Below are 25,603 nucleotides of genomic sequence, written 5' to 3'. Positions count from 1 at the left end.
AGAATATGTTCGAGTGTTTTCAGAATATGAAACACTCGGACATATGAGAAAATTGAAAAAGAATATCCCATCCGACGATTCGGATCATTACTTCCTGCCCCACCACGCCGTTGTAAAAGCAGAAAGTACAACCACCAAGGTACGCGTAGTATTTAACGCCCCGAGCCCTACGGACAAAGGCAATAGTTTAAACGATATTCTCCTACCAGGCCCAGTTCTACAAGCCGATCTACCCCATCCTTATCTTACGATGGAGACTATACTGCTTCGTATTCAATAGCGACATCGAAAAGGTGTATCGACAAATTTGGGTGAACGAAAATCACACCAAATTTCAACGTATTGTGCATCGCACTTCCCCGAATGACCCTATTAGTCTTTACGAATTAAAGACGGTTACCTTCGGAGTGAACTGCGCTCCATATCTCGCGATAAGAACGCTCCTACAACTGGCAGTCGACGTATCAAATTCACACCCTACAGCGGCTAACATACTGCGAGAATACATGTATGTAGATGACGTGTTAGCGGGTGGACATACGATCACATCGACCATTAAAGCCAGAGATGAAATTCGTCAAGTCCTACACTCAGCGGGCTTTCCACTTCGCAAATGGACATCCAATTCAGAGGACATTCTAAGGAACATCCCCAAAGCAGACCTGCTCAAAGAAAACTTCCTGGCATTCGAAGATACCAGTTCAGTTAAAGCATTAGGCCTTCGATGGAATGCCCACTCCGATTTATTTTATTTTAAAGCAGGGACGCTGGACAACCCGGAAAATATTACAAAGAGAGCAATACTATCAGCAATCGCCAAACTTTTCGATCCATTAGGATGGCTGGCGCCAATGGTCATTGTGGCAAAAATACTCATGCAGAGTATTTGGTTAGAAGGCACCGCTTGGGACGACCCAGTATCGACCAGTACGCTGGAAAAATGGGAAAGCTTCACCAACCAATACCATGAAATCGATAAAATCAGGATACCTAGATGGGTCAACTTTTCACCAGGAACCGACATCGAGGATTATGCAGCAGCCGTCTACATGCGCTTGAAAACTGGTAACGACATCTGGACGAACCTGCTGCTAGCAAAAACCCGAGTAGCCCCAGTGAAAACCCTGTCTCTTCCACAATTGGAACTTTGCGGAGCCGTACTGTTAGCGGAAATCACCGAATCAATTTTCAGGAACATCAAGTTGGGACCAGGGAAAGTGCACCTTTGGACGGATTCAACTGTCGTCCTCGCATGGATAAGGAAACCGCCTTGTTCCTGGTCCACTTTCGTCGCACATCGGATCACCAAGATCATCGACATGGTCGGAAATAAGGACTGGTTGCATGTAAATTCAGAATCAAACCCAGCAGATTTAGATAGCAGAGGATTACCTGCGTCTGAATTGGTCAACAATTCGTTGCGGTGGCAGGGACCTTCTTGGCTGCAAGAAGACACTTCCCAATGGCCAGCACAAGAAAGTGACTACACCACCTCCGTAGAGGAAAAGAGGGCGAGGACCTGCACACCAACAATCGTAAATACTACCGATATTCTTCAACGCTTTTCCGACCTACCTAGGGCTTTACGGGTGCTATCATACGTTATGAGGTTCTACCGAAGAACTCACCCCGAACCAAAAAATCATTTCAGGTCAAGTCACCTTTAATCTCCCCTGATGAGACCAAATAAATAACTCAACTTGTCATTAAAATCTATCAGAAACAACATTATAGTTCCGAATATAATGATCTAAAGGCCGGAAAACCAATTGCCGGGAAAAGTGCAATACTCTCACTTAATCCCTACTTAGACCAAGATGGCATCATTCGGGTAGGAGGGCGGCTCGGGGCGTCAAGGGACTTAGCTTTTAATGAACGCCACCCAATCCTCCTCCCATACAACTGCCGGTTATCCCGTCTGACAGTCCTAATGTTTCATCAGCAAAGTCTGCATGGGGAAAACCAACTCATGTTACGTCTGATACGCACCCAATACTGGATACCTAACATCAAAACCATGATTAGGGCAACCATTCATAATTGCAAAGTTTGCACTATACACCGAAAGCGTGCTCAGACCCAACTTATGGGTATTCTCCCTCACGAACGCACGACCTTCAGCCGTGCATTCACGAATACTGGGGTCGACTTCGCTCGACCCTTCGACATCAAAAGTTACCGCGGTAGAGGGTGTCGACTATCCAAAGGCTATGTCTGCCTTTTCGTGTGTTTTTCCACACGAGCGACTCATCTGGAAGCCACTAGTGACCTCAGCACTTCCGCATTCCTGGCAGCTTTCGATAGGTTTGTTGCTCGGCGAGGATGTCCAAAGAACATCTACTCCGACAACGGAACCAACTTTGTCGGAGCCTCCAGAGCTCTCCGCTCGGAACTCAAAGCTTTCCTGGCGGACGCTCGCAACCAAACTCTATCCAAGTACAGTCACCAAAACCTGACATGGCATTTCATACCACCAGGAGCTCCTCACATGGGCGGGCTATGGGAGGCAGGGGTTAAAAGCTTCAAGAACCACTTCAAAAAGATCGCTTTGGATCACAAATTTACCATTGAAGAGCTCAGCACCCTACTTTGTCGAATCGAGTCCTGTCTCAATTCTCGACCGTTAAGTCCCTCCTCCAACGAACCGTCTAACTTGGAGCCACTTACGCCAGGACATTTCCTCGTTGGAGGGCACCTATTAGCACCACCGGAGATCGACGTCAGCGATTGGAGAAACTTAAGGCGCTGCATCAAACCTTCTGCAAACGGTGGAAGACTGAGTATCTCACCGAATTGCAGAAGCGCGTTAAGTGGAAGCATCCACAATCAAATATCAAACCGGGGGACCTAGTCGTCATTAAGGAGAATAATCTACCCCCAACGAATGGAGACTAGGTCGGATAGCCAATCTTCACTATGGCCCCGATAACCGAGTTCGAGTCGTCGAACTGGATACGGCAAGGGGACAACCCACTAGACCAATTACGAAATGATACTCCTTCCGTCCCACGACAAAGAGGATTAAATGTAAGGAGCCAAATTCCGCCTTACAAAACCCCAAAAACCAAAATTCTATTTCCCCCGACTACCTAAAATCAGAGGCCCACGGTTGGTGATAGCATGGAAAGCATATTAAGGAACCCGCGTCTTCGTGTCTCTCTATCCCTAAGCTGCGTTTCTCCCGAGCCATATATTATAATCATCCCCCGGTCTCGTGATGGTGCGAGTCTACCGGAGGGGAATACTAAAACCTACTACGCGATGGCAATGGGGAAAGGGAGTGCGGGACATAAAGACGCGTTCAACCACGCGCCGTGATGCCCCGCTATCCCTAAGCTTGTGTGAGGCCCTAATTATAATGAACCCCCCGGTCTCGTGAGGGTGCGAGTCTACCGGAGGGCGATCCTACATCTTCTTTCTTTTATTTTCTACCCCCGGTCTCGTGCCGAGTCTACCGGGGGGAATCCTAAACATGACTACTGGTGGGCAATGGGGAAAGGGAGCGAGACGTACGAAGACGCGGGAGAGCTTATCAAAAGCTCGCAAACAAAAAGCATTTTTTTCTATTATTTCTTTTTTTAACAATATTAACCGGGGGCCCCCTGAAGAGAAAACCCCACAATTCACTCGCGCACCCAGAGCGAGGACACCAGAAAATCTCCAAGTTCACTCGCTCGCCCCGAGCGAGAACTCCAGAAACCATCCCATAATGAGGACATCATAAAAACCTACCGCAGAGGGGCGACCCGATCTGCCACAGAATCTAAGGGCTTCCGGCCCTTTGTATATTTTAAATTTCCCAAAATCAAACCCAGCTCTCGTTCCCCTGAACGAGGCCAACATACCCCAACGCAGATTCACTGTAGCTACAGAATACAATTGAATAATTTTTTTATTATTTTAAAAAATTCAATTTGCCTATTGCAAAATTCCTAAAATGTTTTTGTGTGTTTGCTATAAATGGCACATTGCGCCCGGAACCGCTTGTGCTTAAATGTATAGTTTCTTTTCCACCTAAATGAGTACACAAACGTATTTGTATTTGTTAACAACAATAAAATAAAATGAAATACATATGTATACTGAGCCATTTTATCTGGGTACTTTGAGATAAATTCACGTCTAAATAAGTTGATTTTAATAATGGGATTTTAGCGTAATTTTTTATAATCACCAACCATTTAGACAAAAAGTGATGTGAAGATACGGTTTAAAAACAAGGTACATAAATATCTAAGACGCTCAGCCATATTTGTATCCAAATTAAGTAATTGTTGGTGACCAAATCACGTCACATGCATATCTGCTAATGATTTTAGTTTACCATTCATCGCAGAACTCTTAGCATGTTACATTAAACCAGCCAAGAACAAGTTTTAGTCATTAGTACAACAGGTTAATTTAAAATAATTTTACCAACATTTTTTTGTTTTTGATTTCAACGGACCTTAAAATATTTTCCAGTAAAAGGCTCTACCCCAATAATGGCAAGATTTGCTAAAATATTAGACACACCAGTAGCACATTGAAGAGGGACGGTGTAGCTTGAAACAATGATTCACAACGACCTTTAAGGTCGAAACATGATGACAGCACCATCGTCAGTCATTATAGTCGAACACACATGATGGCACGTTATATAAGCAATGAAGATTAATGAAATAGTGGCACATTAGCGGTGCAACCCCCCCCGCAAACGTCAAGCGCTCTTTCTTTAACCATTAGACAAGTACAGATGGATAGTTATACATAAATAAATACAGAGCTCAATTAAAAATGTAAATTTAATTAATGTTTTTCTTTACTTTACGTGCCAACTCTTCATCTCACTCTTTAACTAAAATCACGATTCGTTAATATAATTGGTGCTACTAAACTCCAACCATATATAGTGATTTTAATCCACATCGAAGCAGCATTAGCATTGAATAGCTCAATATCTGAATTGGGTTTATACCAATTGGTAAGCGTCATCATGACACATAAGGAAGCGCAAACAAAAACAATATGAAACATTGACCAAGAATACGTAACACCTTCGGTTTCGTTATCACTTACACCTGTCTCTGCACCAGATTCTGCATCTGAGAGAGCTTCTGTTAAAACACGCCTTTCACCATCATTATTAGTTTTTTGATACTTCAACCGCAGAGCTAATGCAATTATATAGAATGCAGAATAACCAAACTATCAATCCAATGATATTTGTCGTATCGAAAGTTACTGTGGAGCTATGTGTAGGAGGCGGCAAAGTTGCATTTCCAGCTGCAACGCCATTTATCATACCATACATTCTAAGATTGCAGTCTTTTTCTGGGTTGTTGGCAACAGCAGACCAAGTCAAGTAAACAGTGTAGATCGTAACCAGTGAGCTTTGCAATAAACCCGACTGAGGCAAACGATCCTGTACAGCGGGCATTACAGAAAGAATGCTTATCACTAAGCACAGAATGATATTGAAGGAAATAAAGTATTTGTTAAGACCGCAACCGCCGGAATGAGTAAAGTAGATATATAATATAGAAATGCCAACAAGCGACAAAGCATAAAAGTATCCACGATTGTTTTCCGCGTTTTCAATCCAATTTTCAGCTACCGAATGTGCAAAATCTACAATTATCACCAGCTGCACAAGAGTGAATGCAAGTCCGCCAATTAAGGCCACCCACATCATAGCCGGCCCAAATGAGCCATCTGGTATGAAAATTGCACCAATGGCAGCACCAAAGCAAATCAGAAATTTCAATCCCCAAAATTCATTTTGTATATGAGAACGTGGGTCGCGGGAGCTCTTCACCCCCAACATTATCAATGCCATCAGCGTGAAGAAACAGGCCACACCGAAACATAAACGATATACAGCCATATAACCGAGCGCGTATTCACAATCAATTTATAGACTACCAGTATAAGAAAGAGCTTTGGCGCTAACTGTCGAAGTGGAATTGATGCAAAATGGTAGCTTCTTGAGTGTGTCCTGTAGTCCGGGCGAAAGTGCTATGGCGCCTGAAACTGTACCCACCAATAGCATGAAAGCGCACATGATACGCGACGAGGTGGAGTTCTTGCATGTTGGGCAAGCACTTCAGCAGCAGATTGCCACTGTGCCTGTGCAACACAAAGCACTCTATACAACTAATATTGCAGATTATTGATTTTTAAAAATTCAACACATTCGAACATATTTGAATTATCCCTTTTTCAATTGCTTGCGCATGAAGTGAGTTTATTAATTGGGAGTTCAGTAGAACATCAATAACATTATCACCCTTACAAAAATGAAACTTACCTATCAAATGATTTTGTTGTACCTCCAACGCATTCACGATAAATACAGGCTCGTCCAGTCGTGTTAGCTGCGCTTACGTCTCTATTACAACGGCATCTGAATCGGTTGTTTCATCGGCTTTCTTTGATTGGTAACTTATGGGCAGCGCATCTGTGGGCAGTGTACGTACTGGAATACTGAATTCAGGACATACGCATTTGTATTGGCATAGAATTTTTTCTCCCAGTTTCTTAACTTACCAGCATCTACCAGCTCCGGGTGTCCATAATCGATGTAGCGTACTCCGATGTCATCTTTGGCAATCTGAGGTGTTATACGTGCGCGATATCAATGTTCATCGCTACTCAATGCAACGCAAAGTTGTTCGGGTTCAAATTCAGTGGGAGGAGTCCCTACATTTCCATAGTATTTATGGTATGGTTGATTGACATTATCAATAAATACGGATCAAAAAAAATGTTTCTAAAGTTTCTTCTGGTGTCGCTTTATCATTAGTATATACTGTTGCTAATTTTCGGCGTGCATTACGTTCCAAACCTGCATGACAATAGACCAACTGATATGCTTGCGGATGAAATGCTTTTCTTTTAAATCTTTTGGTTTTTGCAATACTTTTATGTGTGTATACTCGTGTATTCTACCTGCTACTGACTGACCTAACTACTGCTACTGACTGATCACAGTCCTACAACCATAAATGCATATGTGTAGGTAATTGTAAAAGGAAATATTCAGGCAAACTTTTCCTTCGGTTTTTAGTTGTGGGTTTTTAATCGATTATGTATATGTTCTTTGTCTTTCTTTAAATTCCGCGCTTGGAAATTTCGTTAACAATAAATATTAACCAGCATTGTCCTTTTAAAATCCTGCATCGCGTAACTTATTCATAATTAACAAGTAAGGAAGGCTAAGTTCGGGTGTAACCGAACATAACATACTCAGTTGAGAGCTATGGAGACAAAATAAGGAAAATCAATCTGGGGTAACCCTGGAATGTGGTTGTATAACATGTGTATCAAATGAAAGGTATTAAAGAGTATTTTAAGAGAGAGTAGGCCATAGTTCTATGGATGAACGCCATTTAGGGATATCGCCATAAAGGTAGACCAGGGCTGACTCTAGAATTTGTTTGTACGATATGGGTATCAAATGAAAGGTATTACTGAGCATTTTAAGAGGGAGTGGGCCTTAGGTCTATCGGTGGACGCCTTTTCGAGATGTCACCATTAAGGTGGACCAGGGGTGATTCTATAATGTGTTTGTACGATATGGGTATCAAATGAAAGCTGTTAATGAGTATTTTGAAAAGGAGTGATCCTTAGTTCCATAGGTGGACGCCGTTTCGAGATATCGCCATAAAGGTGGACCAGGGGTGTCTGTACGATATGTGCATCAAACGAAAGGTGTTACTGAGCATTTTAAGAGGGAGTGGGCATTAGGTCTATAGGTGGACGCCCTTTCGAGATATCGCCATTAGGGTGGGCCAGGGGTGACTCTAGAATGTTTGTACGATATGGGTATCAAACGAAAGGTGTTACTGAGCATTTTAAGAGGGAGTGGGCATTAGGTCTATAGGTGGACACCTTTTCGAGATATCGCCATTAGGGTGGGCCAGGGGTGACTCTAGAATGTGTTTGTACGATATGGGTATCAAATGAAAGGTGGTAATGAGTATTTTAAAAGGGAGTAATCCTTAGTTCTATAGGTGGACGCCTTTTCGAGATATCGCCATAAAGCTGGACCAAGGGTGACTCTAGAATGTTTGTACGGTATGGGTATCAAACGAAAGGTGTTACTGAGCATTTTAAGAGGGAGTGGGCATTAGGTCTATAGGTGGACGGCTTTTCGAGATATCGCCATTAGGGTGGGCCAGGGTGACTCTAGAATGTGTTTGTACGATATGGGTATCAAATGAAAGGTGGTAATGAGTATTTTAAAAGGGAGTAATCCTTAGTTCTATAGGTGGACGCCTTTTCGAGATATCGCCATTAGGGTGGGCCAGGTGTGACTCTAGAATGTTTGTACGATATGGGTATCAAACGAAAGGTGTTACTGAGCATTTTAAGAGGGAGTGGGCATTAGGTCTATAGGTGGACGCCTTTTCGAGATATCGCCATTAGGGTGGGACAGGGGTGACTCTAGAATGTTTGTACGATATGGGTATCAAACGAAAGGTGTTACTGAGCATTTTAAGAGGGAGTGGACATTAGGTCTATAGGTGGACGCCTTTTCGAGATATCGCCATTAGGGTGGGCCAGGGGTCACTCTAGAATGTTTGTACGATATGGGTATCAAACGAAAGGTGTTACTGAGCATTTTAAGAGGGAGTGGACATTAGGTCTATAGGTGGACGCCTTTTCGAGATATCGCCATTAGGGTGGGCCAGGGTGACTCTGAATGTGTTTGTACGATATGGGTATCAAATGAAAGGTGGTAATGAGTATTTTAAAAGGGAGTAATCCTTAGTTCTATAGGTGGACGCCTTTTCGAAATATCGCCATTAGGGTGGGCCAGGTGTCACTCTAGAATGTTTGTACGATATGGGTATCAAACGAAAGCTGTTACTGAGCATTTTAAGAGGGAGTGGGCATTAGGTCTATAGGTGGACGCCTTTTCGAGATATCGCCATTAGGGTGGGCCAGGGGTGACTCTAGAATGTTTGTACGATATGGGTATCAAACGAAAGGTGTTACTGAGCATTTTAAGAGGGAGTGGACACTAGGTCTATAGGTGGACGCTTTTTCGAGATATCGCCATTAGGGTGGGCCAGGGGTGACTCTAGAATGTTTGTACGATATGGGTATCAAACGAAAGGTGTTACTGAGCATTTTAAGAGGGAGGGGGCATTAGGTCTATAGGTGGACGCCTTTTCGAGATATCGCCATTAGGGTGGGACAGGGGTGACTCTGGTATGTTTTTGTACGATATGGATATCAAATTAAAGGTATTAATGAGGGTTTTAAAAGCGAGTGGCCCTTAGATGTATATGTGAAGACGTTCTCGCGATATCGACCAAAATGTGGACCAGGTGATCCAGAAAATCATCTGTCGGGTACTGCTAATTTATTTATATATGCAATACCACTAACAGTATTCCTGCCAAGATTCCAAGGGCTGTTGATTTCGCCTTGTAGAACTTTTTCATTTTCTTCTACTTAATATGGTAGGTGTCACACCCATTTTAAAAAGGTTTTTCCAAAGTTATATTTTGCGTCAATAAACCAATCCAGTTACCATGTTTCATCCCTTGTTTCGTGTTTGGTATAGAATTATGGCATTTTTTTCATTTTTCGTAATTTTCGATATCGATAAAGTGGGCGTGGTTATGGTCAGATTTCGCCCATTTTTTATACCAAGAAAAAGTGAGCTCAGGTAAGTACGTGGGCTAAGTTTAGTAAAGATATATCGGATTTTGCTCAAGTTATTGTGTTAATGGCCGAGCGGAAGGACAGACGGTGGACTGTGTATAAAAACTGGGCGTGGCTTCCACCGATTTCGCCCATTTTCACAGAGAACAGTTACCGTCATAGAATCTATGCTCCTACCAAATTTGAGAAGGATTGGTAAATTTTTGTTCGACTTATGGCAATAAAAGTATTCTAGACAAACTAAATGAAAATGGGCGGAGCCACGCCCATTTTGAAATTTTCTTTTATTTTTGTATTTTGTTGCATCATATCATTACTGGAGTTGAATTTTGACTTAATTTACTTATATACATTAAAGATATTAAATTTGTTGTTAAAATTTGAATTAAAAAAAATTTTTTTTTTAAAAGTGGGCGTGTTCTTCATCCAATTTTGCTAATTTTTATTTAGCACATATAGAGTAATAGTAGTAACGTTCCTGCCAAATTTCATCATGATATCTTCAACGACTTCCAAATTACAGCTTGCAAAACTTTTAAATTACCTTCTTGTAAAAGTGGGCGGTGCCACGCCCATTCTCCAAAATCTTACTAATTTTCTATTCTGCGTCATAAGTTCAAACCATCTACCAAGTTTCGTCGCTTTATCTGTCTTTTGTAATGAGTTATCGCACTTTTTCGGTTTTTCGAAATTTTCGATATCGAAAAAGTGGGCGTGGTTATAGTCCGATATCGTTCATTTTAAATAGCGATCTGAGATGAGTGCTCAGGAACCTACATACCAAATTTCATCAAGATACCTCAAAATTTACTCAAGTTATCGTGTTAACGGACGGACGGACGGACGGACGGACGGACGGACGGACGGACATGGCTCAATCAAATTTTTTTTCGATCCTGATTATTTTGATATATGGAAGTCTATATCTATCTCGATTCCTTTATATATGTACAACCAACCGTTATCCAATCAAACTTAATATACTCTGTGAGCTCTGCTCAACTGAGTATAAAAAACGACACAATGGAAAGTATAAAATGAGGATACCATCTTCTTTTTGTTGATGGTGTGGGTACCTATACTCCGCATTGAACAGAAGACAAATCACTTATCACAAATGATCAGTAGTATTTTGAGGTTTATTTCGAGTTATAAGACATTCAAAAAGCAAAAAACCTTAACATTTTCTTTTAAAAGTGAACAATTTTTTTTTTAGATTTCATGAAAAAATTTCTTTTATTTATTTCTTTTATATACATACATACAATAAAAACAATATTAGCTTAATTACTCATTTCAGTGTCATATAAAGCTGATTTCCTTATTTATATATATGTAAATGATGACTTAGTTCTAAAATCTGTGTAAATATTTATTTGTTATTTTGGTGTAAAATATTAAAACTGATACAAGATATGGTTTAAGTTTACTTCTTGCAGGCTTAACAATATTACCAGCATTTGAGAAAACTCGCTCGGAACATGTAAACATATTTTTTCAATGGTGACCAATTAGATGTTTATACAAACCAAAAGAAATCAAAACAAAATTTTTCCATACAACTTACATACATATGTATATGGGAAACAAAAACCCCTACAATATTAATCTTATTAAAATTAGGTACATATTTTACATGTACCATTATGTATGAACATTTCCACACCTGTTTACTAATAAATAAAGTCCTATGATAAGTACAGTGGTAAACGACCCCGATAACTATTTCTAGCTTAACACTCAAGCACAACTTTGGTTACGTAAATATATGTAACTAAATAAATGAATATTAACAAAGCAACCCCAAACAAACTAAAATATATGCACATATGCATCTATACACACGTAAATATATGTAGGTATACATGCATGCTCATCTGCACAAGCTATGAGCGTAACATGAACGCAATGTCTTTTATTTTACTATTCGAAGTATCCGGATAGTGCGCACTATCGGATAGTACTATCCGAATAATAAGGAAAGGAATTCGAATAAATTAAAGCGAATAAACGAATAAAAAATTCGAATAATTATTGTTTAGGGGAGTTGGCAATACAAAATTTACCTTCCTTTCCTTCTTGTGGGATGTAGGTGTGGTAGCGATGCTGGTGGTTGTGAAATGGCGCTTTGATGTTGGCGGCGGTTGAAGCTGGTGGCGGTGGCTCCTGGGCTGGATAATATCGCGTTCAGTTTGTCTGTAGCGGGATTGGCAAGAATTGCATCAAAGCTAACTTATGCTTTATTTCTACTATTAAAGCGCCGTATAGATATCGCGTATAACGGTGGTTCACAGCTAGCAAATAAGGCTGTTAACACTTAGGACTTCTTTTCACACACAACTTAATAGTCCAGATTCATCAAGAGTTATGCACCATAGAAAAAGTTAGTAATGTTCAACGAGGATTCTTATACCGATTTCCATGCTATAATTGTTTCTTTTACGTTATTACACCTCACCAAAACAAATAAATAATACTATGCAGTGAAACTATTTCCTTTAATATATAATACATATCCTTTAAAGAGACTTTACAAATTTTGTGTCACACACGGGATGGTAAAGAGTTTCGAATGTATAATAAAATAAAAAATGAAATGTCAAAACAATAATCAAGTTTAATACCCACTTCCCAGTGCGGCGAAGAACATAAACGAGAAAATTAAAGAAATATTCATTCTCGAGGATTATTATTTCCCGCCAAATTTTCTCAATTTCCCGCCAAAACTTCGCGTATATACCTCTTCATATACACATATTTTTTTTTTCATATACACATATACCTTTTCGCATATGCACATATATACACAGCTATAATCCCATATTGCAAAACTCAGTACGGTATATGTGCAAAACATAATAAGAAAAGCTAAGCTAGATACAGTGGGCACGCATATCGATTTTACCTCTCAAATAATTTTTTTTCGGCATTACATTTGCATATCGCTCTAAAATTATTTAATCCCTCTTAAATCGATACAGTGTCTTCTCTTGCTGTTTATCATAGCAAAACCTCTAAAGTTTTCTTATTTATCCCCATTCAAATTAATACAAAACGCAAAAAATATTTTAAATCTCCATACTTGCGTATACATACATACGGATATACAAAAGAAAGAAAACGACATAAGCGGTGAAATAAAATATCGTGCACAGTGGTACAAGAGTGGTGCAGTGCGTGTAATAGCACTTTTCTCGCATTAAATTTGCACGCTATAAATTCTCAATCCCCATTAAGAATTTCGATAAGCTACTAATTTCTCTCTCCCCAAAGCCTCTACAGTCCAACAAATCGAAGCTAAATAAGACTCCTCTAAGTCACACCGAAAACAAAAACACAAAAAAAAAGACACCTTTTTAGATAATCTCATACGAATTAATTTCACGTATCAAAATTATAATAATTTACCCCCGAGATACTTTTTAATACGTGTATATACATATATCTCACATAATTTTTCCCACGTATATTTAATTCTCCCCCATATATACGCATTAAATACAGTGCAAACGCAGCACAGTGGTCAAATTTGCTCAGTCTCACCCTCAAATAAATTTAACTTAAAAACTTTTTTTTAGTTTTGGAAATTATTCTCTCTTGCTATTTAAAGTGAATATTTAAACGTAACTCCCTCACATAGTTAAAAGCAAATACTCTCTATTCAAAAAAAAAGTTTTTTCTCTCTCTTAGTTAAATTTTATTAATTCTCAACTCTAAGCGTCATAAAACAAAGCTCAAAAATGAGTGACGATGAAACCAAAAAAGGTGGCTCTAAAACTCAAGGAGTTAAAAAATTTAAAATCTCGTCTGCCCCCAAAAAATTTACATCCGAAACGGACAATTTTATGGAATATTGTGCTCGGTTTAGGTCGACGTCGCTCCAAGACAACACGGAGACCTCACTCAAAATAAAAAACTCAAACATAGAAAAATTCTGGAATAGAGTCCAAACCGTCTTCGATAAGATTGTCGAAACCCCAGATCAGGACCTGCCCGCAGATTTTCCAACATCTGCTAATAGCATATACAGGTCCTGTCTCATAGTGTACGAAGAAACAAAAGCACAGATCGAAGACCAGCTTCAGATGCTTAAACAAGCAAATGCCCCCTTCCCCCTACCGTCACACCAGGTCCATCCGACAACTCCGGTATTTCGCTAAAGATCCCTCCCTGCGATACCGAAATATTTTATGGTGGTTATGAAAAATGGCCCTCATTTCGTGACATGTTCACAGCCGTTTATATTGATCACCCGAAACTCTCCCAAGCGCAAAAATTGTATCACCTCAGATACAAAACCCAGGCAAAGGCAGCTCAAATAGTCAACCAATTTCCCTTGACTGAACAACTTTGCCTTAGCGTGGGAAGCCTTAAAATCCCGATACGAGAACAGACGAGTTCTCGTAGATAACCAAATACGGGCCCTGATGAATTTAAAAACGATTACCACGAAAACAGTGAGGATATACAAAAGTTGTAATCGTCGGTAAATAACTGCCTACAAATTCTCGCTACCCAACAAGTATCCACAGATAACTGGGACCCCATACTTATTTATCTCGTGACCTCTAAACTCCCTGAAAATACAGTCACGTTATGGGAGCAGTCTCTGACTTCAAGAAGAGAACTTCCTAACTGGTCCAAAATGGACGAGTCGATCAATGGCGACCAAATAAATTTAAAGCCACCCCACAAGCTAGGCCATCATTCAAACCCCAGCAGTCGCATACCTTTCAAAATAGATCGACCTCCCACACCCAGTCTCATATGACAGAGCAGCGAACAATGTACAAGTGCGCTATGTGTAAAACCTCATCTCACCCCCTTATAGGTTGCTTCAAATTTAAGAAGCTGTCGACCTCTGATCGCAGAAGCTTTGTGAGAGAAAACAATATGTGTTTCAATTGCCTCTCTCAGTCACACATATTGAAAGACTGTTCCAGTACTCAAACTTGCAATCAATGTCAAGATCGGCACAACTCAGTTCTTCACGAAGACACATCTCAAGTGCCGAAAAGACAACCCTCACGATTGCAAAAGACAGCCTCACAAGCCACGACCACGAATTCCACAGTCTCACCCGGAATACTCCCGATCAAGCCAATGCCCTGGATGAAAGCCCTTCATGCTCGCAGAAAAGCCAAGTCCAATCGTTTTATTCCGAAAACGATTGTGAAATAATTTTACCCACGGCTATCGTTCCCGTAGAGCATAAAGGAGACATTTTTAAACTAAGAGCTCTTGTGGATCAGGGATCTGAACGAACCTTTATCTCTACCAGAGCCCAAGATAGACTCAAGCTCCCATTCAAACCCTCTAGATTTGAAATATCAGGGATGGGCGGCAAGGTAGTTCAGACCTCAAACAAATTGTGCTCTCTGACTTTGGTATCCCCCGATTTTAAAACTAGAATAAGTGCAGAGGCAATAGTATTACCCCGGCTAACAAACATGCTCCCTCGCTTAAGCTCACTAGCGAGCTTCAAGCAAAATGGGCACACCTCAACCTCGCAGACTCGAACTGTCACTCCCCCTCGCAAATAGATATCGTCCTAGGCAGTGATGTAATACCGCAAATCATCCAAAATGGCGTTGAGAAACTTTCCCCCCATCTTCTAGCGCAGAAAACAATTTTTGGATGGATTCTGAGCGGTAGAGCCCCTGTGATGGTCAACGCTTTCTGCATGCAAGTGTCAGAAGTTACGAACGAAGATCTTAACTCTCTATTGCGTAAATTCTGGGAATTGGAGGAAGTTCCCACCAAACCCCAAATAATCCCAGAAGACGAGTTTTGCGAAAATTTCTATGCAGCCACAACCTCACGCGATGATAACGGTCGTTATATCGTAAGGCTGCCGTTTAAACCCAGCTTCCCAGAGTCAATCTCATTATCCCACCCTCGGTCTTCAGCTCTAAGCCAGTTTCTTGGAATGGAGAGAAGTTTCCACAAGAAAGGGGATTTAAAGACTCAATATAATAGTGTCCTAGAAGAATACCTCACCCTCGATCATATGGAGGAAACCAGCTCTATGAAAAATTTGACGGAGGAAAATGCCTCTCATTTTATCTTCCTCATCAGGCAGTTGTCAAACCGGAGAAAAAGACATCAAAGGTGCGGGTCGTGTTTAACGCCTCCAAGAAGTCGGCATCTGGACATGCGCTCAACGACGTTCTTTATACCGGCCCTACCCTCCAACCCGATCTGATGCTTCTGATCCTCAAGTGGCGGACATACCAGTTTGTTTTCAACGGAGACGTAGAAAAAATGTATCGTCAAATTATAATGCACGAAGACGACAGAGACTATCAGAGGATTGTCTTTCGCTCATCTCCGAGCGACCCCATAAAAGACTATCGTCTGAAAACAGTCACATTTGGTGTGAACTGTGCCCCCTACCTCGCCATACGTACTCTTTACCAACTGGCCAAAGATGTAGAAGACACTTTCCCCAAAGCCGTCCCTGTTTTGACGAAAGAAACATATGTAGATGACATTCTCTCTGGCAGCCATGAAATTCTCTCTGCTGAAACATCTCTCTCCCAATTCATCCAAGTGTTAGCGTCAGCAGGATTTCCATTACGGAGAATAACGGCCAATCACCCCAGTATAATAAAAAATTTCAAAGAAGAGGACTTGCCAATACCAAAAGCAAGCAACACCAAAACTCTCGGCATACAGTGGAACGCTCTGACCGACACGTTTTCTTATACAGTGGACTCAATACCCCTCTCGTCCGCTGGTACAAAACGACAAATTCTCTCCTCGGTCGCAAAACTTTTTGACCCCGCAGGGTGGCTTACGCCGATTATGATTCAGGCCAAGATTTTACTCCAAGAGCTATGGATAGACGGAACTGGCTGGGACGAAGCAGTGAAGCCCCTCCGCTTCATTAAATGACGCAATTCGCAAAAAATTTACCCAACATCTCAAACATAAAGATACCTCGATGGGTTGACTACATCCCGAACCAGCAGGTTGAACTGCATGGCTTCTGAGATGCGTCAGAAAAGGCATATTGCGCCACTATATATCTGCGAACAACCCACGGTGCCACCACGTCGTCCCACCTTCTGGTCGCTAAAAGCAAGGTTGCCCCTCTTCGCACTACCAGTCTTCCAAGACTAGAACTATGTGCAGCTCTACTCCTTGCCCGACTAATCGCCGTCATACAATCCCATCTCGAGCTCTCTCTTAAAAATATTTACATGTGGTCTGACTCGGAAATTGTGTTAGCATGGCTCGAAAAGCCTCCCCACGCTTGGAAAACTTTCGTATCCAATCGAACAGCTGAAATTATGGATCTCGTCGGAAGCGCCTCCTGGAAGCATGAAGGCAGTCGCGACAATCCAGCAGACATGGGCACTAGAGGACGCACACCCATGGACTTGGAAAATTCTTCGCTGTGGTGGAACGGCCCTGCGTGGCTGACCCAGCCCCCCGAAGATTGGCCAAACCCATCTACCCGCAGCATCAGCCCGCCTGAAATGCGCCGAGTCGAAGCACTATACTCAGCTGAAGATGACCCCGATGTATTGGATCGATTTTCCTCTTTTCCTTGCGCCCTCAGGGTCATGGCATATGCCTTCAGGTTCATTAATAATTTCAAGGACCGACTTCGAGGCATTAAACCCGCTTACACTCCCTCTATGTCTCATGAAGATCTCCGCAAAACGAAAAATAAACTTGTGACGTTAACGCAAACCCGATATTTTCCTCGCGAAAGAGCATGCTTAGGAAATGCAAAACCCATTGATAAAAGAAGCTCTCTACTAACCCTCAACCCATACCTCGATGAAAACGGGCTCCTCAGGGGTCATGGTAGACTAGTTCATTCGACGTTGACTTACAATGAAAAACACCCCGTTATTATATCGGAGAAATCTAGATTCGCTGTCCTCTATATACAGTACCTCCATGAACTTTTCTTCACGCCGAAATACGTCTAATGCAGCAATGCCTCAGACAGGATCTCTATATTCCACGACTCAAACCCCTCATAAAGAGATGCATACATCAGTGCAAAACTAGTACCCTCTACAAGCAGCAAATGCGATCGCAAATCATGGCGGCCTGGCCTCCGGAACGATGCACATACGCTCCGCCTTTTACCACTACCGGTGTCGATTTTGCGGGGCCTTTTCAAATAAAAGCCTCCTTGCTAAGGTCTCACACCTTACTGAAAGGCTACGTGGCCGTTTTTGTCTGTTTCGTGACAAAAGCTGTCCACCTTGAGCTGTGCTCGGACCTAACAACAAATTCCTTTCTCGCAGCATTCGCTCGCTTCGTCGGACGTCGTGGATATCCTGCCACAATGATGAGTGACAACGGCAAAACGTTTATTGGAGCTAAAAGAGTGACGGAAGAAGAGTTCGTTGACTTCATGAAAACTGCATCTCAAGAAGTAATAGCGAAATACTCTCCCCAGGGCATCAATTGGAAATTTATTCCGCCCGGAGCTCCTCACATGGGCGGCTTGTGGGAGCCTGCAGTGAAGAGTTTCAAACTGCACTTCAAGAGGACTGCAGGAGCCCACAAGTTCATATTTGAAGAATTTACCACCCTCTTGGTAAGAATTGAAGCCGTATTAAACTCTCGTCCTATCTCACCTTTATCCCAAGATCCCACCGAGTTTACCGCGCTGACCCCCTGCCACTTTCTCCGAGGTAGCTCCCTCCTCGCTATCCCTGAAGTTGACCACGCGGAGTTATCTCTTATAAGCTGATGGGACAGGGTAAAAAGCTTACATCATCAGTTCAGCAAAAGGTGGAAGGAAGACTACCTAAAGGATCTCCAAAAAAGGCAGAAGTGGAAAAATCCACAACCCGAACCCAAGGTCGGTGAGTGTGTCTGCATTCACGACGACTCATTTCCCCCGACTGAATGGCGCCTTGGACGTATTGAAAAAATAAATCCAGGTCCTGACGGCCGTATACGTGTTGTTGACGTTCGTACTCAAACCGGCACCCTCACACGACCACTTGTCAAGCTCTGTTTCCTCCCTCAGACTGAAAGCCCACCCTATCGGGCAACCCCGGAGAATTTGTAGCTACTCTCAAACCACCTCTGTCCACTCTTACCACATAACCGTCACTAGTAGTCGTATTTCGCAACATAATGCCAACTGAAACTCCCTGCCTTAACATTTCTTTCACCTAAAAGGCATTTACAACTATACTTTCAGATTGTCATGAATAGCGATCAGCAACGGGCACCCCGAAACTCCTTGCGGTCAGGAGTGGTCGCGCGCAGCCCGCCGCTGCAAATCGACTACCGACGATGCCGCGTATGTATGCAAACCCACACTCTTCGCAATTGCAGCGTCTTCAAGAAACTGAAGCCGCCACAACGATGGATTCTCGAGAGGGCGCATAAATTCTGCCAAAATTGCTTAGCGCTATCGCACGCCACAGATCAACGCAGCTCACATGATCGCTGCCGAACTTGCGGCTTACGGCATCACTCTCTGCTGCATGGACGGGATGCAACCCCGAGCATCCCACGTCATACCCAGGCACCCCGGCCTGGTCGCCAAGTAGTACCTCCTCAGGTACCCTCTGCCCCCACCGTGCGACCCCGTTCTCGCCCAGCTATCTCTCGGTATCGTCCAGTTACCGAAGCACAACCGCCAGCATCTACTGCCGCTCGACGCACCGTTCGGTGCAATGCTCAAGGGCTGCAAACTGCCACTTTCAGGGGAAAGGTGTCTGACCTCCTCGTACGAGATGCACTACGGACTCTTCAAGAGCTGCAAGAGGCTCTAGCCGCTGAACGCGCCTAGGGCGGGGACGATGGTTGAGCGACTGTCGTAGTCGCCAAGAGCCAACCCTTCTATTTAATAGAAATTAGTCTTAAGGAAACCTAAATTGAATTTAAATGAATTTACCTGAATTTTATACTGAATTTATTTAAATATGTATCTTCTACGTATAAGTACGCATCTTGAATTATTTGCATGTACAAATACGTATATCCTATTACGTACATATTCCTTATTAAATTTAAGTATTTGAGACATTTGTATTGTACGCTAACACGCCAGCGTATTTCACCTCTCTGGCAACCCCAAAAATGGGTTGACAGATGTGACTATGTACACATGCATATATTTATTATTGTTTTTGACATTTCATCATTTTATTCCATTCGAAAATCTTTATCCATTCGGTGTGACACTAAAAGTTGTAAATCTCTTTTAAATTCAAAGAAATAGTTCTTTAAAATAAGAAAGCCCAGTTGCCTTTTTATTTATTTCGGTAACATAGTTTCAGTGCAAAGTGTATATCGTTTCCAACGAGTATTGCAGTGCATTATCCCCAACCGCTCCAGTAAGTCAGAGCAAAAATCATACTGCCGGTGGTAGCAGCAGATATAACCACCGCCATCATCACCACCACATCATAGCCATCAACACCGCAGCAGCCGTATCCATCAGCTACATCCCACGGCAGAAAAAGGAAGGTAAATTTTATCCTGCCAACCCCATAAACAATTTGAAACGAATAAATTTATTCGTTTATTCGAATAACGTTTATGCGAATATAATTCGAAAATAATCACACCACTATCCGCAAACATAACCACTTGCGTCAGTTGCAATACAGAACTCTCTATCAAAATTGGGTTACTGTAGGATATTTGCACTAATTAATGCATTTTTTAGGTAGTTAAAAGATTTTTCGCAGTCGTCTGTCCATTTGAAGATGACATTTTTCTTACAAAGCCTTGTTAGTATTCTAGCGTATTCCACGAAATTTGGTATGAATCTTCTATAATAATTACAAAATGCGACAAATCTTTTTGCTTCATCGGCATTTTTGGGAGATGGGTAATTTTGAACAATTTTAAATTTATTTGGGTCTGGTAAAATTCCAGCACTTGTGCATTTATGTCCAAGATAAGTAACTTATTGGATGAAAAATAGACATTTGTCCGGATGTAATTTTAAATTATATTTTCTGAAGTGGAGAATACATCCCGTAAATTTTGAATCATATGTTTTTCGGAGCATCCTAATACAACTAAATCGTCCATGTATAAAAATGCTTGTGATGATTTTAGACCTGTGAAAGCTAACGTCATCATCCTCTGGAATGAGTTTGGAGCTACTTTGAGCCCATAAGGCAATCTTTTGAAACGATAAGTGCCGTTATCCGCTGTAAAGGATGTGATATCCCTTGACTCTGAGCTGAGTTCTATTTGGTGAAATCCTGACATTACATCTAGGCATGAGAAGTATTTCGCTCTTCCTAATTGATCCAGAATATCATCTATTCTAGGCAAAGTGAATTTATCAGCTGTCAATTTGTTTTTTATTTCTCTGAAATCAACGACTTTTCTCCACCTTTTTTCTTGTTTACCTGGAAGGGATTTTTTAGGTACCAATAAAATAGGGCTGTTATATTCTGAAGTTGATGGCTCCACAATATCATCGTGAATTAATTTCTTTACTTGTTTGTTTATGTGCTTGAAGTAGTCTATAATTATTAATAGAGACAGGATTATTATCTTTCATATGCAACTTTTGTTTGTAAAAATTGTTGGTCGTGATTGGTTCTGTTTATAATGAAAATATATCAACGAATTCTGAGCACAATGTGTTGAGTGATTTACTAACGAATGGCGGAACATTTTTATTCAATCTTTCTAAATTTTCTTTATTATTAGCTTTATTGTGAGGTGTATTTTCAGTTATTACATAGTCCTCTAAATTTTCTGTTTTGATGTCATAATCTTGAATGATTGCATATTTATCTGTTGTATTTATTTTTCTTACTAAAGCCTGCTTTGAATTTACTATCGTGTTGGCTACAAAAATTCCATCAGTCAATTCTTGATGTGGTATTAATAGTTCATTATTGTTACTGTTGATATGAACCTGTCTAATTACTTCGGATCTTGCCGGTATTGTAATGCTATTGATTGTTGGTTTATTCGTCATTTGTATAACTATATCTTCTGGGTAATCATATGGTCGTAGTATTAGGCTGTCCCCATTTATATTATAATCTAAAATGCAATTATATTTCTTAATGAAATCGAGTCCCAAAATTCCATCACATGGGATTGGGAAATTATCTTCTACTATGAGAAATTTGTGTCCTATTAAAAGACTATCAACTGTTAGATCTGCTTTGACTGTTCCAAGTGTGCTTGTTATGCCTCGACCAATACCTTTTAAATCTGTGATCTGTGAGTTATTTATTGTGACATTACTGTCAATTTGATCCTTCTTTATAATTGAGATATCCGCTCCTGTATCTATCAGAAACGTTTAAGTTGACTTATTTAGAGTAGTTTTGGTAGATGTGTAGCTGTTCAGATGCAAGTTTAATGTACATACTTTATTACCCTTGGAGTTTACTTTTGGAGTAGAGTTTTCTGGTTTTCCTGTTGGTTTTTATTACGGAGATTTCGCGTGTTACTTTGATTAGATGATCTTGACTGACCTCCAAAATTGCGTCTTGGGAAATTATTATGTTGTCTATTGCTATTATTATTATACCGGTTAGAGGTGTTATCATATCTTCGCTTTTGGTTCCCTCGGTAATTATTATTTTGGTAGCTTCTGCGGAATTTACTCCGGTAATTGCCTTGTGAGCGCATCAAACGTAACACTGTATTTGAGTTACCCGTGACTTCAGTACAGCTATTCGTAAATTTTGAAATAGCCTCGTTCATAGATGTGAACGTTCCTGCTTGCATTATCAACTTAACTCTTTCTTTAGCCGAGTTCTTACACATAGCCTTTATAGCTGATTGTGTGGCATATTTGGTTGCCAAATCAGGTGCAAGACCATCAGATATGTAAGCACCCTCCAACGATTTTGTAAGTTTTCCGATTTCTGCAGTTTACTGGTTAGCTGTTTTACTGCGCTGTTGGACGTTTAAGAGTTTTACTGTCAAAACCTCTACATATTCACTTTTAATTGCTGAACTCAACTTTTGCTTTATTGCTAGTATTGAATTTTCAGTGCTCAAAAGGTTTCTAGCTGTTCCCTGCAGCTTAGTTTTTATCATGGAGACTGCAAGGGTCTCATGAGTATCCTAAATTTGTTCTAGGGTATCTTGTGCGTCTAAGAAACCATGTAAGTTTTCAGGCTTACCATCAATCTCAGGCAGAATTGACGAAGCCGTTTTCAAAAATTCTACTGTGGTTTGTGCCATTTTGTCTTTTCTTGTTTGGCAGTTTGGTGTCTGTATTAAAATTTCTTTTTGTTCCTCTTTTTGTTCTTCTTCTGGTTCCTCTTCTAAATCGGAGGCTGACTCCAGCAGGAATTTGCTAAAGTCCATTTTCATTTCTTCTTCAAATCTCGTTGGTGCTATGAGTTCTATATCATATCTTGCCAATGAGGGCCCCAATTTGTCTCTAACGCTAGTAAAAATTTGATATGCTTGGGCTTTTCGATTGCCGTCTAGTTTACCATTTAACTGTTGTATCGTTTTCCTATTTTATTAAAGTCTTCAACTATTACTTTGAGATGCTTTTCCTATTTTATTAAAGTCTTCAACTATTACTTTGAGATGCTTTACTACTGTTTCTGCCTTTACTTTGGTATTTTTATACTCAGCTGAGCAGAGCTCACAGAGTATATTAACTTTGTTCGCATAACAGTAATCAGTAACGGCATAAACTAATCGAGATAGATATAGACTTCTATATATCAAAATAAACTGGGCGAAAAAAGAAATTCATTTAGCCATTTCCGTCTGTCCGTCCGTCCGTCCGTCCGTAAACACGATAACTTGAGTAAATTTTGAAGTATCTTGATGAAATTTGGTATGTAGCATGCTGGGCGCTCGTCTCAGATCGCTACATAAAATGAACAAAATCGGACTACAACCACGCCCACTTTTTCGATATCGAAAATTTCAAATGTTGAATGTACACACTTTATTACCCTTGGAGTTTACTGTTGCAGTGGAATTTGCTGGTTTTCCTGTTGGTTTATACTACGGAGATTTCGCGTTTTACTTTGATTAGATGATCTTGGCTGACCTCCAAAATTGCGTCTTGGGAAATTATTATTTTGTCTATTGTTATTATTATTATAATATCTTCGGTTTTGGTTCCCTCGGTAATTAAGTATTAATTTGGTAGCTTCTTCGGAAGTTTCCTCAGTAATTACCTTGTGAGCGCGTCAGGCGTAACACTGTATTTGAGTTACCCGTGACTTCTGTACAGCTATTCGTAAAATTTTGAAATAGCCTCGTTCATAGATGTGAACGTTCCTGCTTGCATTATCAATTTAACTCTTTCGTTAGCCGAGTTCTTACACATAGCCTTTACAGCTGATTGTGTGGCATATTTATTTGCCAAATCAGGTGCAAGACCGTCAGATATGTAAGCACCCTCCAACGATTTTGTCAATTGTTCGATTTCTGCAGTGTACTGGTTAGCTGTTTTACTGCGCTGTTGGAAGTTTAAGAGTTTTGCTGTCAAAACCTCTACAGATTCACATTTAATTGCTGAAGTCAACTTTTGCTTTATTGCTAGAGTTGAATTTACAGTGCTCAAAAGGTTTCTAGCTGTTCCCTTAAGCATAGTTTTTATCATGGAGACTACTATGGTCTCATTAGTATCCTTAATTTGTTCTAGGATATCTAGTGCGTCTAAGAAACCATGTAAATTTTCAGGCTTACCGTCAAACTCAGGCAGAATTGACGAAGCCGTTTTTAAAAATTCTACTTTGGTTTGTGCCATTTTTATAAGCTTTTATTTAGTTTCACTTTTGTTGTCTGTAATGGAATCTTGCAAGTTAAATTTGATACACTTCCCGGTGTCCGATTGAGCTGAAATTTTGCACACATGTATAACTCCGATGACAATGCAATATTACTTTGTTAGAATTCGATAAATTAATCGATAACACAGTTATCGGTAAAGATTTGTATTTACTTTGGCATAACAGCCTAAGTCCCATACAAACCCGCCGGTACCTATCCGTGGATTGTGATATTGGGACGTGGTGAATCACGCGTGTCACGCGTGGTGAATCTCAACGCTTGCGAAAACCGGAGACACAACCCTCTGTTGTATTTCTGTGTATAACGAACATAGCTGAGTTTTTAAGGCTGTTTAACTCTGTAATCTTTTCTGTAATTTATTTTGCTTTTGGAAAAATTACGTATTTGAAAAAAACTGGCTGAAAAATATTGGCATAACAGCTTAAGTTAAATCAAGAATGGAAAAACTTGGAAAATTTGAACAGATGTGGCAATTACGCGTGCCCGTTGAACGAAATATTGACAATCTATTGATAATCGCTAGGAAATTAGCGACATTCCATCAACTTAGCAGCACTTTAGCAATACTACTGTTATTATTTGGCCGCTCAAACACACCCATATTAATTGTGCATTAAATTTAAAATATACAACTCAAAAGTTGAACTACCAGCGCTACCGCCATCAGCTCAGTGTCATCATTGCCAGTAGCGCCAATAACACCAAACTCGTGCCTGACACACAAAAGTCGTTTCACTCAATAGCGCAAGTGAAATGTACTACGCACTCACTACTAAGTAACGTCAAATATTCGATTGGAGTCATTTCGTCAATAAGCTACCATTGAGCTGGCACCGCACTGGCGCTGGCGCCATGCAATTTACATCACTAAAATTGCACGAATGTCCAGCCTCATGACTGTTAATCCAGATGGTGAAAACGAAGACTCAAAGGAATGCAACCTTGCAAACAACAGCCGTCATTTTCAAAGTGTAAAAATTCTGTGATACAACGAACGCTAACGCCGTTAGGCTGTTATCGGTAAGTGTTGCATACTTTTCTGCGCACTTGATTTTGTTTTACAGATTTTTGGCGATGGAATTTTAGCTAAGCGAAAGTAGAATTTTATTTTAAAACAGATTTAACCCACAGATGAGAGATCTGCAATAAGTAGTTGTAAACTGAACGCGGCATAGGCAAAGTTAAGTTATTTAACACTGTT

At 40.7% G+C, this 25,603-nt stretch overlaps 1 protein-coding gene and 1 pseudogene across 2 annotated transcripts in view; both read right to left on the bottom strand.

The window, feature by feature from the left end:
• Positions 1-25,603, bottom strand: part of tw (Protein O-mannosyl-transferase 2) — a 2,413,568-nt gene that overhangs the window by 265,008 nt on the left and 2,122,957 nt on the right. The window lies entirely within an intron of this gene.
• Positions 4,698-21,595, bottom strand: LOC137238745 (serine incorporator 3-like; annotated as a pseudogene).

Source organism: Eurosta solidaginis, chromosome 1, assembly GCF_040869045.1.
Source record: "Eurosta solidaginis isolate ZX-2024a chromosome 1, ASM4086904v1, whole genome shotgun sequence".
Taxonomy (NCBI): domain Eukaryota; kingdom Metazoa; phylum Arthropoda; class Insecta; order Diptera; family Tephritidae; genus Eurosta; species Eurosta solidaginis.
Note: the sequence above shows the minus strand (reverse complement) of the source record. Positions and strands in the feature narration are given on the sequence as shown.